Source organism: Varroa destructor, unplaced genomic scaffold, assembly GCF_002443255.2.
Source record: "Varroa destructor unplaced genomic scaffold, Vdes_3.0 BEIS01000001.1, whole genome shotgun sequence".
NCBI lineage: Eukaryota > Metazoa > Arthropoda > Arachnida > Mesostigmata > Varroidae > Varroa > Varroa destructor.
In genome coordinates, this window is record NW_019211454.1 from 32,702,856 (window position 1) to 32,716,832 (window position 13,977).

The following is a 13,977-nucleotide window of genomic DNA, read 5'->3' on the forward strand; positions in this document are numbered from 1 at the left end:
ACCGTACGTATGCGTAGGTCTTTATCCCTTTCGTTTACGGACGCTTCTCCGAGTGTCGAAAGAAGAATTACTTTTAGCATTTCTCCAAGGGCCATGTCTCTCTATCCCAACTTGCAAATAAAAGAAACAAGTGTACTGGAAAAGAGCGGTGATAGTGAAAAGCACGAGGCAGAACTGCACACAGGTGAAAATTAGATGATCAGACACGCCCATACACAGTCATACAGTCGACTGTAAAACATCGTCCAGCGCAACGCCGTCCTTGTAAACAAGGGAAGAACGGAAACTGCAGAAGCGGCTGCGGTGATAGACAAAAGCTAGCGGTAAGAAACAAGCACCGGCGTTATAACCACAATATATATATATATATATATATATATATATATTATTGTTACGGTAAAGAATATAAACAACAAACGACTGCTAACTTGGACGCAATTAGAGCCCCAGTCGTTTGGCAATATGTTGTCAACCTTCGACCAACATGAGTGTAGTTCCTCACAAGCTGATGGTAATAACGAACCCCGTACCTAACGAAACGTTGGAAGGCCCTCAAGGAAAAAGCCCGAGGGGAAAGATGCAGCTTACGAGGAAATGGGGTAACTCATGAAGAAAAGGAGAAGTCCATGAGGCAAAAAGCCCGCTGGCAAAAATGAGAAGCCCGTTGGGAGAAATGAGAAACACCCATGGAAAATGAAAATTCAGCCAAAAAGGAAAGAAGGAATTTGGGGAAAAGGAGAAACCCATAGGGGAAGACCCTGAGTTTAGTGTACTCGGCTACCACTGAATTTAGTGTACTTCGTTAGCGGTCGCAATACTCATCGCTCATTTCATTCGTTTGAATCGAAGTCTATTCATCCTTGTTCCTTCGGATAGGACACGCAGAAGCGACCATATGATAATTCATGTAGCCACAGTTTAATGGCGACCTAGTGAAATACTGACGGCACACAGTCGATCAGCTTATAGCACTGCATACGTTTCAGAGGTTGGCACGCCAGTCCACTTGGCTTCGACTTTTTGGAACGCCAGCCTATGCGCTCATAATTTACCAAGCTATAGTTACCCCCTTCATCCCTCTTCCACGTCATCCGAATATTTTGTCCGTTAACGGAACCACTTATGACCGTCATCTATGATTTCCCGCTCTAATCTCCGTTCGTCGTATCCAAATACGACTGCGCGTTTACTGCCCAAACGATGGCTACGAGTGCATGAGTTTCACTCTTTTTCTTCACCGCCGATTCGCTATCCATCGAATGCTCCTATGTGTTTGAACTCGTGAAGCTACTCGGGCGCTCAGCTCTGAAAGTGTAGGCAAAATATTGTGCTGCACGATAGATGGCCTGCAGAGGCTCCGAGAAGCGACCGATCAAACCGATGTAGACAACGACATAACTGGTGTCCCCTTACTGTTTGCTATTATTCGTAGTGCTACAGCCAGGGCTGGTACCTTCATACAGCCAGCTCGAGCCCATCCGGCTCCAAACAACGCGCAAAGGTTTATGGGAGCTTTCCATATGTCTCTTCCAAACCGAAACCAGTTTTGAGACAGTAACAATGACATAGCACCAACAGCAGTTGCGTTTGCCTAGAATTCGGATGAGCATGCGGCTAGTACCGGAGCCTAGCCAACACCAATTTCGAGTTTGCGCAGCCTCTGAGGAGGGTAGTCTCTATAGGCAGAGAGAAAAGGAGGAAACGAGAGAGGGAAGAACCAGTGATTGAGGTGTAACGTATTGCCTGTACGCTCTGCAGACTGGCTATACCGAAGACGACACGATGGACCGACAAACGCCCAAATACAGCAGCTCAAGATCAGTCGACACAGCAATAGCAAGAGCAGCAATGCGACAAGAACGAGCGTAATGGTGGTGCCAACACCGACGGCCGTCGGAGCAATGAAGCGAGAGCGGACGTAGAAAACGAAGCGTTGTATGCATTCAGTTTGTTGTTATCGGCCCGACGACGGTCGTGTATACTTCGTCGCCATTTTCTTTCTCTTCATATCAGCTTGCTGCATTACTTGGTCGATGGTCGGCGTTACTGTCAACGCCACTGCTTTTTATCCAAGTCTCCTTTTATTACATCCCTCTAGTGTATTTAAATATCGATCCAGGTCTCGTACGAAGTTCATGAAAAAACATTGCGTTAACAAACGGCAATTTTCTTAAGAAAAAGGTATATTTATTTTGAATAATAGTGCCGCATCTATTGTAGCGACTGTAAACCATACATCAGGTGCGTTTTTAACTATAAAAGTTTGGTCCGTTTGTTCATCGATGAAGCCTCGATAAACAACAGGTATTGGATTTCGAGGTCTTTCGGTCGGTTTCTAGTTATATATCAACTGAGCAGCTGTTGTATTTAGAAACGATTTCATTAGTAACTTATTTTCTTAGCTCATTTTTCACTAAAAGAAAAAAAGGGTAGTCTTATTACATTAGACATTAGCGGTACTCTGGCGCTCGATTCATAGTTGATATGTACGGAAGTTCACTAAGCGCGGGATTTTTTAAACACTTATTTCAATTAGATCTGCAAGCCTTTCGAGAAAGGTCCATAATATGCGGACAGACGGATTGTGTGGGTTTTTGTCGCAGGCTTGTTCTTTCGATTGTCTCTATTCTATCATCTGGAGCTACAAATTTAAGGTCAGTTTCTCTACTCTTCTTTTCATTTATCCCATGCAATCATGCATTGTCAATCTCTAAGTTGCACTACCGTACCTTTTAACGCATATATTTTATATATAGTTTAAGTTTGATCCTGTACGGCCAAAAGTAAATAGTGTCCCGCTGACTGAAAGCAAATTGTGCGGAAGATATTTGGAAAATGTGGTGCGACCCACATACGAAATTAAGAAAATGAATGTTCGACAGCTCTGCGTAGGGTTGATCCCACGATATCGTCTGGACTGGTAACCATAGAGACTGGTTCTGGGAGCAGCTAGTTCTTACTGGTGGAATGAGACCGTATTGATTTCCAGAAAGCCTCAACTTTAAAAAAGAATATATTTCTACTACACGAATATTTGCGCAGTAAGCTTGGAATTAGCCAGGTTCATCTGTACCGAGTGAAAATTTATACATGCACTGCGAGTCCTTCATCCCGCATAACTAAAATGTCTGCTGATCGACTTCACGAGCTACTACTTTTTAAGGAATGCAGCCGCCACTTCGCTTCAAAGAGAAACTATCACGAGTGATGAAAGCGTGCCCTCTACAATATCGCCAACCCAATAACATAACTGACTTACTTCAAGCTCCGCTAGCCGCAACAAATCGTTAGAAAGCGGACCACTTGATCATCGGTGAATTATCTAGCAATATAAAATAAACACCATAAACCAAGGGACAGCTTATCCATGCAAAATAAGCGAATATAAGACTACTATGTGTAAGATATGATATGATCGACACACATTATTAAGTAGCGTTATACAGCCTTAATTTGAATAATATTATGTTTATATATATACGTTGTCGCTACATAGCTACACGGCCGTTACATAGCTTTGAAAAGTTTCAACCGAAGCAAAAATAGGATGAACCATTAACTAAAATTCAACAGTTTCAAAAGCAACGAATTGTGCCGCAAATAGATATTCGGACAATCATTTCGAAACAAGAAAAAGGGAAAAGCGAAATGTAAGGCGGATATTTTTCAAAGTTTGCTCAATTTCTCACAGTACGTGATAACTTCTACAACATTTCGTGTATGCATTGTTAGATATCATACTATACACGTAACATGAATGCATGAAAAACTATACCCTGCGTTTATCAGTTACGTCTACTCTAAGAATCTAAACCTATTATGGAGCCAAAAGGACGAGGATCTATCGGTAGGAACTGTACGAACTTACACATATAGTCCAGAGCGCAAGTGTCTTCGCTGCGTGAAGGACAAGCGATGAAAACAGCGCTAGCGGTCGTCACGCTGAGATACAATTGCGTGCATATACAACGGGGTCCCCAAGGTCAAAATTAAATTTACTTCTGAAACTAAGCACCTTACTATATTACTTCAATAATGATTTAGATTCGTGCAAATAAGACTTCCAGCCCACCAAGTCGAAGCTCTAGCCGTAAATCATTTCGGCAAGCCTTGGTCAAGCGTTAGCACGGTACGCGCATGCAGACGTGCTAGTGGGATACACCGAAACGACATCGTTACATCTTTCAATGCAATGGTCTTCTAGGACGATCAACTGATTTTTCACATAACTTGACATAACTTGATTCGGAGGACTGCTTGTGGCACTTAGCACGTCTCTTCATATATAAAGAAACATGGCTGGGCAAACCAGATTTCTACCATTCACCATCACTCTAGCATAGCTCAAAATGGGAACGAACTTAGGTATTGGTGGTTCAATTAGCTTATTACGTATTAGTTACAGGGATAGTTCGCTAAATAAACTAGAATCCCAACTGTATAGAATACTGCGCGAATGCGAAATTTAAGGAATCAACAGCTCTCATAATGAGGCATGGATAGGTGAAGTCCAAGTTGACGTGCATAGAATGGCGTTCACGAGGAACGCATGCGTCGTATGGTTATTAAATCTAATTGCAAACGGGTATGTCTATTATGTTCATCTATCAAAAGTCGAATCGAATTATGCTAAACGATAGAAGAGGCCGGAACCCTCGATGTGGTACCTGTGTGCAACGGCCTGCGCCTTTAATTTCAACGAATTACCTAAATTAAACTAGAGCCGATTCTTCTACAAATAATAGACTTATTTTGTTGTCTTTTATTGAATTTCGAGTTGATATAAAATGTATTTTGAGACGGATCGTATGTAGTATATGTGGCTTGTGTCATTTCTACAATAGTACTATGCAGTGAAATAGACTAATTTCACACTTTGCTACAATATCAATTTGTACATAAATCAAAAGTACAGACTGCTCTTCGTCGAAGTATCTGTCCAACAAAACACAGACACTTTATGAGGGCAGGCCTTGTGTGGGTTAAATCTCTCTCCGCTGTCGTCGCCTTGGATAAGTGGATACTTGAGGTGCTTAGTTGATGTCTCAGAGCTAAATTTGGGTTTACAGGAGAAGGCCTTGCTTTTGATTACACTTTTGACAATTAAGTCACTACCGGCGGTAAGGGTAACAATTGCCTCATTATTGTTTTTCTCATTGGGTAGAATCCGAGCCAGCTTCCTTGCAAGGACTCTCCGTCCACAGGATTGAACCTCCTTTCTTGCGCGAAGACCTTATTAGGCAACCTTTGGAGTGCTTAACTTGCGAATCTCCCTGATTATTTTGCTAGGTCGAAGAAGGCACGAAGGGAATTTTGAAAATAAATCTAACCTTAAATCCAAGAAGACAGTAATTCACTATAGGCTTTTTTGCACGGAAGTACTTCATGAGTGTTCTACAGAGGTGGAGAGCGTGTTCCATTTGAGTTTCAAAAAGGTGGTGTCCGATGCTTGACGTGTTATATTTCATGCCACTCTTACCTGATATAGTAGGCGGTGATCTGGAAAGTCTCCAAAACATGGAAGGTACTATATTTTCGTTTTGCGCCCTCTAACTGTTAACCCAGACCCCTGAGCAGGCCTGGCAGCAGCTAACGGGACACCTTGCGTACTCTCCTCTACAGTTTCTTTCAGCTCAAGTTGAAATTGCACTGTTAAAAATAGCCCTGTTGCCTTGCGTACGGGGGTACCAAACTAAAAACAAAAAGCAGACCAACAGAGGATCACTAACAATATTACTACGGTATCTCTTGTCCTGAGATTGGATATCAGTGTTTTGATTAAGATTTCAGTATAAAAAAAGAAGACATATGGGAATCATAGAAAATTAAGTATGCATGATTATCTCTATGTCATGAAAGGTATGCCGGTGAAGTGATACTATTCCTCAGATGGCAAACCTTGCTAGCATTTAGATTAGTTCATATATTTATTATTCTTGCTTTAAACATCCAAACTTGTTGAGGCGATTTTTTAAACCGAACATATCGTATCATTCACAGTTATTTACTGCAATAACGTAATGTCTAATTACAACCTATGAAGTTGTACTTAGTTAAGAAACACTCAAGAAATGTACATGATTTAAACACACACCTACTCTTTGCGTTATCTAAAAACGTTGGAACGGCCAAATCGGAACTTTTGGCGTAAGTAATCCTGTGAGCGGACGATAACCGTTCGATCTCAGCAGTGTCCGTCGGTGTCGTCTATAAAAAAATCATTCTGGTGCAAGTAAGCGATTTTCATCGCGTTGTTTTGTCACCAACGGGCTAAGAGAGTGGACTGAAACTTGCTTGAAGTTAAATACGTACCGCGAAGGACAGATCAGCGAGGTCCAACAAGAGAAAATCACAAAATAGGCTTAAAACCGACAGGACCGATAATTGAATTATACTACTATTCCGCAAGAGTGCAGAGAACAATGTGTCAATGAGACGATATATATATATATATATATATATATATATATATATATATATATATATATATATATATATACATATATATATATATGTGTGTGTGTTAGCTCTTCTTTCAAGGCGACACATACAACCTTTGTTTTTACTAAGTCTGTAACGCATATGCAAACTGATAGCATACAACGTTGGAGCCATTCTACTTAGAACTAACTATATAGATAGATAGGACCTAGACGAATTCCCGTAATCGACATTGAATTGGTTTTTATGGACGTAATTTGGTTTTAGGAATCTTCCTGGGGCTGTCACTTAATGCGTTTTTTTTTTAGTAGATAATCAAGTTACAAGAAAGAGGATTACAAACAAATCTTGCCAGCTTGGTTAAATTCAATTAGCACGCACATATCTGGGGCAAAGACGGCTGATTTAAGATGTGCCCTTATCCGAATGTGAGCACCATCAGGTTATGCCAAAAGCAAAATGGCTTTCCGTACCACCGTTTCAATCCAGCTTGTACTACACTGATCAAATCTATGACGCAGACGTCATGCAATGATTCATGTCACTTCAGCAGGCACATGTACATTTATGTTAAGTAAAAGGTAAATATACCCATCAACCTTTTATTTCACTTTTTTTTTTATTTCAGTGGCTCGAGTAAATAATAAATACATTATGTTTAGCTAGTTTAGTGTATTAGTTAAAATAGTAAATGAATCCGCCGGCACTGCATCCGCTGGTCTTTCGAGTGTGACAGGATATGGGATTTATATTTTGTCCACCAAAGCTGATTGCGATCAATTAGGCGATCAAAGGAATTTGACGACCCGCAGCAATAAGAGGGCTCTTCCACCGTGGAGGGTAAACCAAACAAAAAAATAAAAAAGATTATATATGTATGGTCGTCCATCCTTGTGGTAATCCCCTCTTTACCAAGCTCTCCTTATACGTTTTTTTCGTTTTTATCTTGTAGCTGGCAGGCCCAAAATCGCCCAAAGTGGCGCGCCACTGTGTTGAGTGCATCCACGAACGTCAGGTAGGTGAATCGATGGGTTTGAGGTAAAATAAGGTGTAACCAAAAAAGGCCACAGGCCAACAGGACGGATGAATGTACCCTGTCTTGTTCTGCTTGGAGAGGAAAACCCAGAGAAGAGAAGCACAGCTATAGGCTACTCTGTTTCAACTGTAGTATTTATAGACAAGTAGAGGAATCAGCAGCCAACTGGAAAGGAAGTCGCTCGCGACTGCAGCGGTAATGCTAGTATTAGCAGCAGCTTCGGGGGATGTTAATGTGTCTACTGCCGTGGCGATTCAACGTGACCGACCACCCGTAAGAATAAGCGGAAGCCCTCTATAAAAACAGTGGTCGCTCTTTGTCCTACTTTACATCTGCTAGAGCTTTATTTGTGCCATGCCTCTTTTACGAATCAGCCAGCAACCGGCGACAACCTTAGAGCCTTTACCTTTAGATTACTCGGAGACAATAGACATTCTCAGAGGGTGTGGACCTTGTGTTCTTCGTGGACCCTGTAAGCGACATTGTCGACGACCTACGTTTGTCGTGGTTGTATCACGACAGCTGAAGGTCTCTCCCATGCTCCGTCTCTATAGGCGATAGAGCATTGTCATCGTCGTTGCCGTGACCAACTGCGAGTAATACGAGCAAATGATAACCGTTGTTTGATCGGAGAAAGATTAGGTTCCTTGTGACGTTCCTCGCTTCATTCCCTTGACCCATTCAATTCTGTTTCGGCTGCTTTCGTGACCCCCCCCCCCCCCGGTGACAGAGTTTTAGTCTAAGGACATTACCAAATGAATTATACTACGTTCGACTTGCTCGTCACTCATAAACTAGACTCGCTAGCCAGAAAGGCTCAAAGAAAGTTTTCCTTTGGTACAGCTATGTAAACCATGTTTAGTTGTAATTTGTAACTAGCTAGACGGACACATGAAACAACGTTCAAGGTCCTACGACCGCAGTCCGACCGCCAAAACCTACTGGGGGATCATTCGCAAAACACAAAGGCTTAACGAGGAAAGCAGAGATCAGACCGGTAGTAGGGCTTAAAGGATATTTGAAAACCTAAGAGGCATGCTACAAACTAACAAAAAAAGAGAAATGAAAGTCGCTCTTTCACGATAGGACAACATAAAAAGTTGTTATATTATAGCCGCGAACACTAGCGCAGGCCTTGTACGCTGAACTTTTGATTTCTCTCTTGGTATCGTCATTTCTATTCGTATCCTCCGGCCAAATTTTTCCTTTGCTTAGCCGAGAAAAAGAACGATCATTTGCAGCGGGCCGATTTCTGTTGAGGTCATCGCTGTCTGCGACCACCGGATGCAGCACGGGCAAGCCAACTAAACAGGGGTGAATTAATACGACGCCACGTTCTCTCGTGCTAAGCGAGATATGGCACATTGCGCCCGCCATAGGAAATTAAGTCATGCCATGTGTGACGCAAATCCTAATAATGTATCGACCTCAGCGTGAAATAAAGATGGAAAGTTGAGAGGATGCTTTACGTACGACGCTGTTGGGATCGTCGATAGAGACGAAAAACAAAATATTGAAAACGTGCGGTGTCAAACGGTAGACCAAATGCTACGGCCACGTTAGGCAAAAAAGAGATAGAGAGAACTAAACGTGCGAAGAGCAATTATTAGCATAGCAATAGGGGAATAGTAGCAGAAGGTTTTAGTAAATCTGGGCTGACATATTTTCAAGTTGTTTTCATAGTTATTAGCAATGCCTAAAACGATGAAGTAGCACCTCAAGTTAATTGAGAGCGTTGCACTGATGGGATTTCGGCAACGAATATCTTCAAGGGGGACGACCAATGTCTTCGTAAGTGATTCCAATGATTTCGAATTGTCTAACCCGGCTGGTGGAGCTGTTATCATCTTTAATAGGAAGATAATATTATATTAAACGATAGCACGCCAAGTAATCAAATCTTTTCACAGGAGATTCACAGAAAAGAAACAGGTCGTTGTTCAGGTTTTTAGTATCAGTCTCATTCGCTAATACACCTGCTCCGCAATGCTAGGGGTGCTCTTTTTCCGGAGCTGATTGCTTATGCGGAATCGACAAAAACGGAATCTTTGCCAAACGACCACTCCCTTTGTTGATAGTTCATTGTTAAAATTATAACATACATGATAAAACAATGTGTCTTTTATTTACAGCTAATTAGAACTACTAAATATGGGTTTACTACTAACTTTGAAGTGGGTTTTCAAGAGATCCTTCATTTGAAGTGTTTAACCGTTGCAAAAGAGGGACTATCATGGTTGCGCGCAAATGAGTCACAAACTACAGTTTGACCATGACAGGTATGAAAGTAAATGTAGGAGTCAGTTTCTGTTCATTTCAGTCAGCTGTGTACGGCTCTTTTCGGCCATTTATCAGCACCTATGGACACGTTCTTTATTTAGAAGTAAGAAGTTCTTTACTTGTTATTAACCTTCATTATATAATTTTTCTCTGATTTGATGACTGAAACTGATTGAATGCCGTCGTTTATACAAACAAAACCTCTCTGTTGCATATCTTGTTTTCGGCCTCCACAAATACTAATTGAAGGTTATCGATTTTAGTGTTTCGATTATCACTTAGAAAGGAGTTAGTTGGCTCATAATTTTCTCTATTCGTTAATATTTAATAATTACATAATAGCTTGGCAAAAATTATCCAAAAAGGTTACTTTGAAAGGCTCTTCTGCTTCTGGTGCTCCATACCAGGGAGTAGGAACTTTTAATTCTGAAGAAAAAACAAATTTGGAACAATAGGTAGGCGGTCTCGTACAAAGTTTTAAGGTAAATCAGGGACGTGATCTGCATGTGGACAACCTCTGCAAGCGCAGTAGCTTTGTTCTGTTAAAAACTGAGTAGCCGTACACTCCTATGATTCAGGGTTTTTTCAAAAAAAAAAAAAACTTCAAAGCGAAGTACGCGGACGATATCTATATAACGTATTATAATTATAGTAATCGAAACTATCTGACCTTTACAGGCAGAAAAATTGTTGATGTTCAAACTACGTATGTAATTTTTTCGTTAAGAACTTCTTTTCTGGTGTTCGGCTTCCGGAACAAGTAATGCGGTACACTTTACACTAGTGAGAGCTTCATAGCGCTGCGGCATCGAAGCTCTCATGCAAAACGAGCTATCATAAGCTACAGCCGTGAGATGCAATCAATTTTTTTTCACTAAAATAATATCTATATGCATTCCCGGCATTTTACGGCTTTGAATTTCCCTACAATCTTATTTGGTGTGGGTATCTGATCCGAGAATTTCTATCGCTTTAAGATTTGCGGTGTGTGTGTGTGCCTGATCCTGTGTGAATGGCCACATATTTGCATTAACGCTCCTATAAAAATTTATGCTGATTAGAATAGTCTTACACCTAGCGGCTGACATCGTGGCACACCACCGAGTCCTTCTGGGCCGCTGCCACTTTTTTCTAGCGCACGGCAACACCCAGTCATGAGTTTAGAGAAAACTTGCTCAGACAGAGCCTAGGCTCTGATATGGACCACAATGAATGCAATAGACTAGATGTAATCTTGCGTATTTTTCGCAGACGGTATACGGATCATATCGTTGCCTCAACCCGTATCAATAAACTATGCAAAACGCGAATATTAACGTCAATAACAATTTCGTTATGGCGTCTGCTACAGTTGTTCATAGAAAGAGATTCGCATAGTTCTTCTATTATTATTCTTGCTTTGAACTCTTTTTGTCATTGTTCGATTTTCTTCCAGCTTAGTATAGGAACAAATTTCATATAAATATATAAACCCTGTGTTATTAGAAAAAAAAATACCTATTTATACCTGTGTCGGTTGACCGGATCACAGTTGGCCGTTAACAATAATAATCCTCTCAAAGTAAGCTCCTGTCTTCGAAGCCTAACAGTAAGCCCGTTTATCGAGACCTACACATCAGTTAAGAACTCACGTCCTGCGTACATCATCGGCCCCTCTGATTTCCAACAACAAAGCCAAAACTGTCATTTAATTATTAGTAGTCGCAATAGAAGCTTCAGTCGTAGAAGATGGTACAATTAGAATTACTTATGAACTCATTCTATTACTACTGATGGAAATATGATGCAGAACTCTTAATCGTAATTTGTTTCTCTAATATCGCAGTTATCAGCAACTGCTCTAGGGAAAAACCTTAAGAAGCAGACATCACTTCGTAACGTGTTTGTTTCTTTGCGGGACAGAACGTACGCCCCAAAAGGTTTCGCAATTGCCACCTGTTAGTGGGCAAAGCCACAAGTTGCCTTGTTTTGACACGGTGGACCAAGAGCGGCAACTGCTGCCTAGCGCTCTCGCTGCATCAAGAGTCAGCGTATAGCCCGCGAACCAACCGGCCGCGGCCAGTCGACCTGCCTAACTGCCCAGTGAAATAGTCAAACACGATCAACAGTAACAGCCAACATCGACGTACAATATAACCTACTGGGTCTCATGAATGCTTGGCTTTCAAGCAAATAGCAACGACGATAAAAAATAAGACGGCCTTATCCAAGTTAAAGGGTGTAGCTTGAATGGTATTCACTCCCGACCTAGGAAGCCTGGAGTAGCAGTCCGCAGGACGCAACCGGTGGTTTCTTTTGGTTAGGACGAAAGGAGAGGGCACCCAGGGCAGCTCTCTCACTATTGAGAGTTCGGCGCGCGCCAATCACGATCAAGGCCCGTCGATCACTCCCGTATGCGAGTGCTGTTTCGGTTTCCGTGCTTATTGCCGCAGCTGATCGCTATCACTGTTTCATATCGTATCGTCGTCTCGCTATTAGTCACAATCCTTTAGCTATTTTTAGGATAGCTATGGGAATAACAACGCTAATCATGGGTGCACGTACGGACTCTTCCCTTTCTTTTTACAGTCACAGGGGATCGTAAAATGCTACGCTGCTAACCGTGCTAGTAGTACATTATATCGTAAGATTTTGCTTGTCTTTCAGTAGCTTCCCGGACGTCTAGCAGCATATCAAACATCATTACATCTTGTGATAACTTGCCGTACTTACCTCAGGTGCACTCGTCAACTTCCAAGTCATCAGTGCGGTCGTTGCTGTTGTCCGCTTACTGAGGTGATTACTTCCCGTAAGCCTCTTAGCTATGACGAACGAAGCAATATAATAGCATCGGGCAGAGCTACTACCGGGCAGCCTTTCCATTACAGGCCACTACAAGCTGACCTTTCAGTGTCAGAACGCCCGCTTACTAACTTCCTATCGAATACACAAAACTGTTTTTCTCTTAATTCGCACGCCAGCATTTATAAACTTGCTACTTCTTATTTTTGCAAGTGTCTCTTGGCTCAGCCTTTCCAGTGTACATGCGCGGTTAACTTATCCATTATCACCAATTGACCTAACAAACAAGCCAACATTCAATGACGATTTAGACCCCCATATACCATATTGTTAATATAGATGGCTTGCGTTTTGTTACTAGTATCATTATGCAGGCTGTATGCAGCCGCGAGTCGATTGCCGTCAGAATTCGTTTCAACAATTCCGTCTGCACATCAATCTCTGCACAAATTCATCACATGAATAAAAACATACCGATTGATTGAAGTTACTACTTCCGTTCGTAACATGTTCACAATTTTCTGATAATAACACAGTGGGTGCGGCTATTCGTAGGAAGAACAATAACAAATTTCTATGACGGCTATATGTATTGAATCTGTTTTAAAATGAATAGTGAAACTAGGATTCTCCTCCACAAACTGCGATGAGACTGCAGGAACGATATACGACTGCTCATTCTGCAGGGCTATCCACTTCTGGGGCTGTCTGTTGCCTGCCGCCTCCTTCACTTCGTTCGCGATGTTGGGTTGCAGGTCTATATAAAGCCGCAAACATACACAGCACCGTACGACGCTGCTCAACTCCGCACAAGGTCTCGCGCGGACTGATGAACTTCCAGGGCCAAGATCTGCTCCGGTGTCGGCAGCGCCCTCTGTTCCGTCTGTTGGCAAACTATAACCATCCACAGGCTGGGCGGGCGGGCGGTCTGGTTGGGCAGACTCAAGCGGCAGCAGCAGCAGCGGGAGACCACTGGGTTTGCCCTGCTGCCAGTGCCCGCCCTGACTCCATGCCACCCGACATCCACCGGCACCACAGCGAAAGCTTCCTCCTGCACTGTAAACCGCTACTGCCCTCTATGGCGCTATTGGCCACTGCTCTGACGTGATACGGCGCTCCAAAAGCCCCTGAGGCTACCTCTAAAAAAGCTATCACGTTCCCTTTTCTATTCTACCTGTGTTTCTGTGTCCTATGTTTCCTATTTAAGCCGTTCGGCATTATTTCAGTCGGCTGGCTTCCGGCGTGAAACAAAGCGTGTCTGTGCCCGAATTCGAACTTCGACTACCACATGTCCTTAAGTTTAGTTGGCAAGCATGTTATCCACTGCGCTATCTCGTGAAATCTCATTCTACCTGTTGTACCTGTATTGTGTTGCACCTGAACAATATTGTTGTAGCTATGCTAGCTTCTAGTGTTGGTGGCCGCGGACGCCGCTACTT

The 13,977-nt window shown here is 42.3% G+C and overlaps 1 protein-coding gene across 14 annotated transcripts in view; it reads right to left on the bottom strand.

The window, feature by feature from the left end:
- LOC111243631 (protein qui-1-like) overlaps positions 1-13,611 on the bottom strand; it is a 233,249-nt gene extending 219,638 nt beyond the window's left edge. For 11 of the 14 annotated variants that reach the window (XM_086977574.1, XM_022789477.2, XM_086977562.1 and 8 more), the window contains exons 1-2: positions 12,470-13,611; positions 5,480-5,692 (exon numbers count right to left, since the gene is read on the bottom strand). The gene's annotated coding sequence lies outside the window, so the exon portion shown is untranslated. Of the gene's footprint in view, positions 1-5,479; positions 5,693-11,264; positions 12,021-12,469 lie in introns of those variants that run through there. The other 3 variants (XM_086977569.1, XM_086977571.1, XM_086977526.1) reach the window with 3 other exon arrangements.
- Positions 13,612-13,977: the final 366 nt, after the last annotated feature.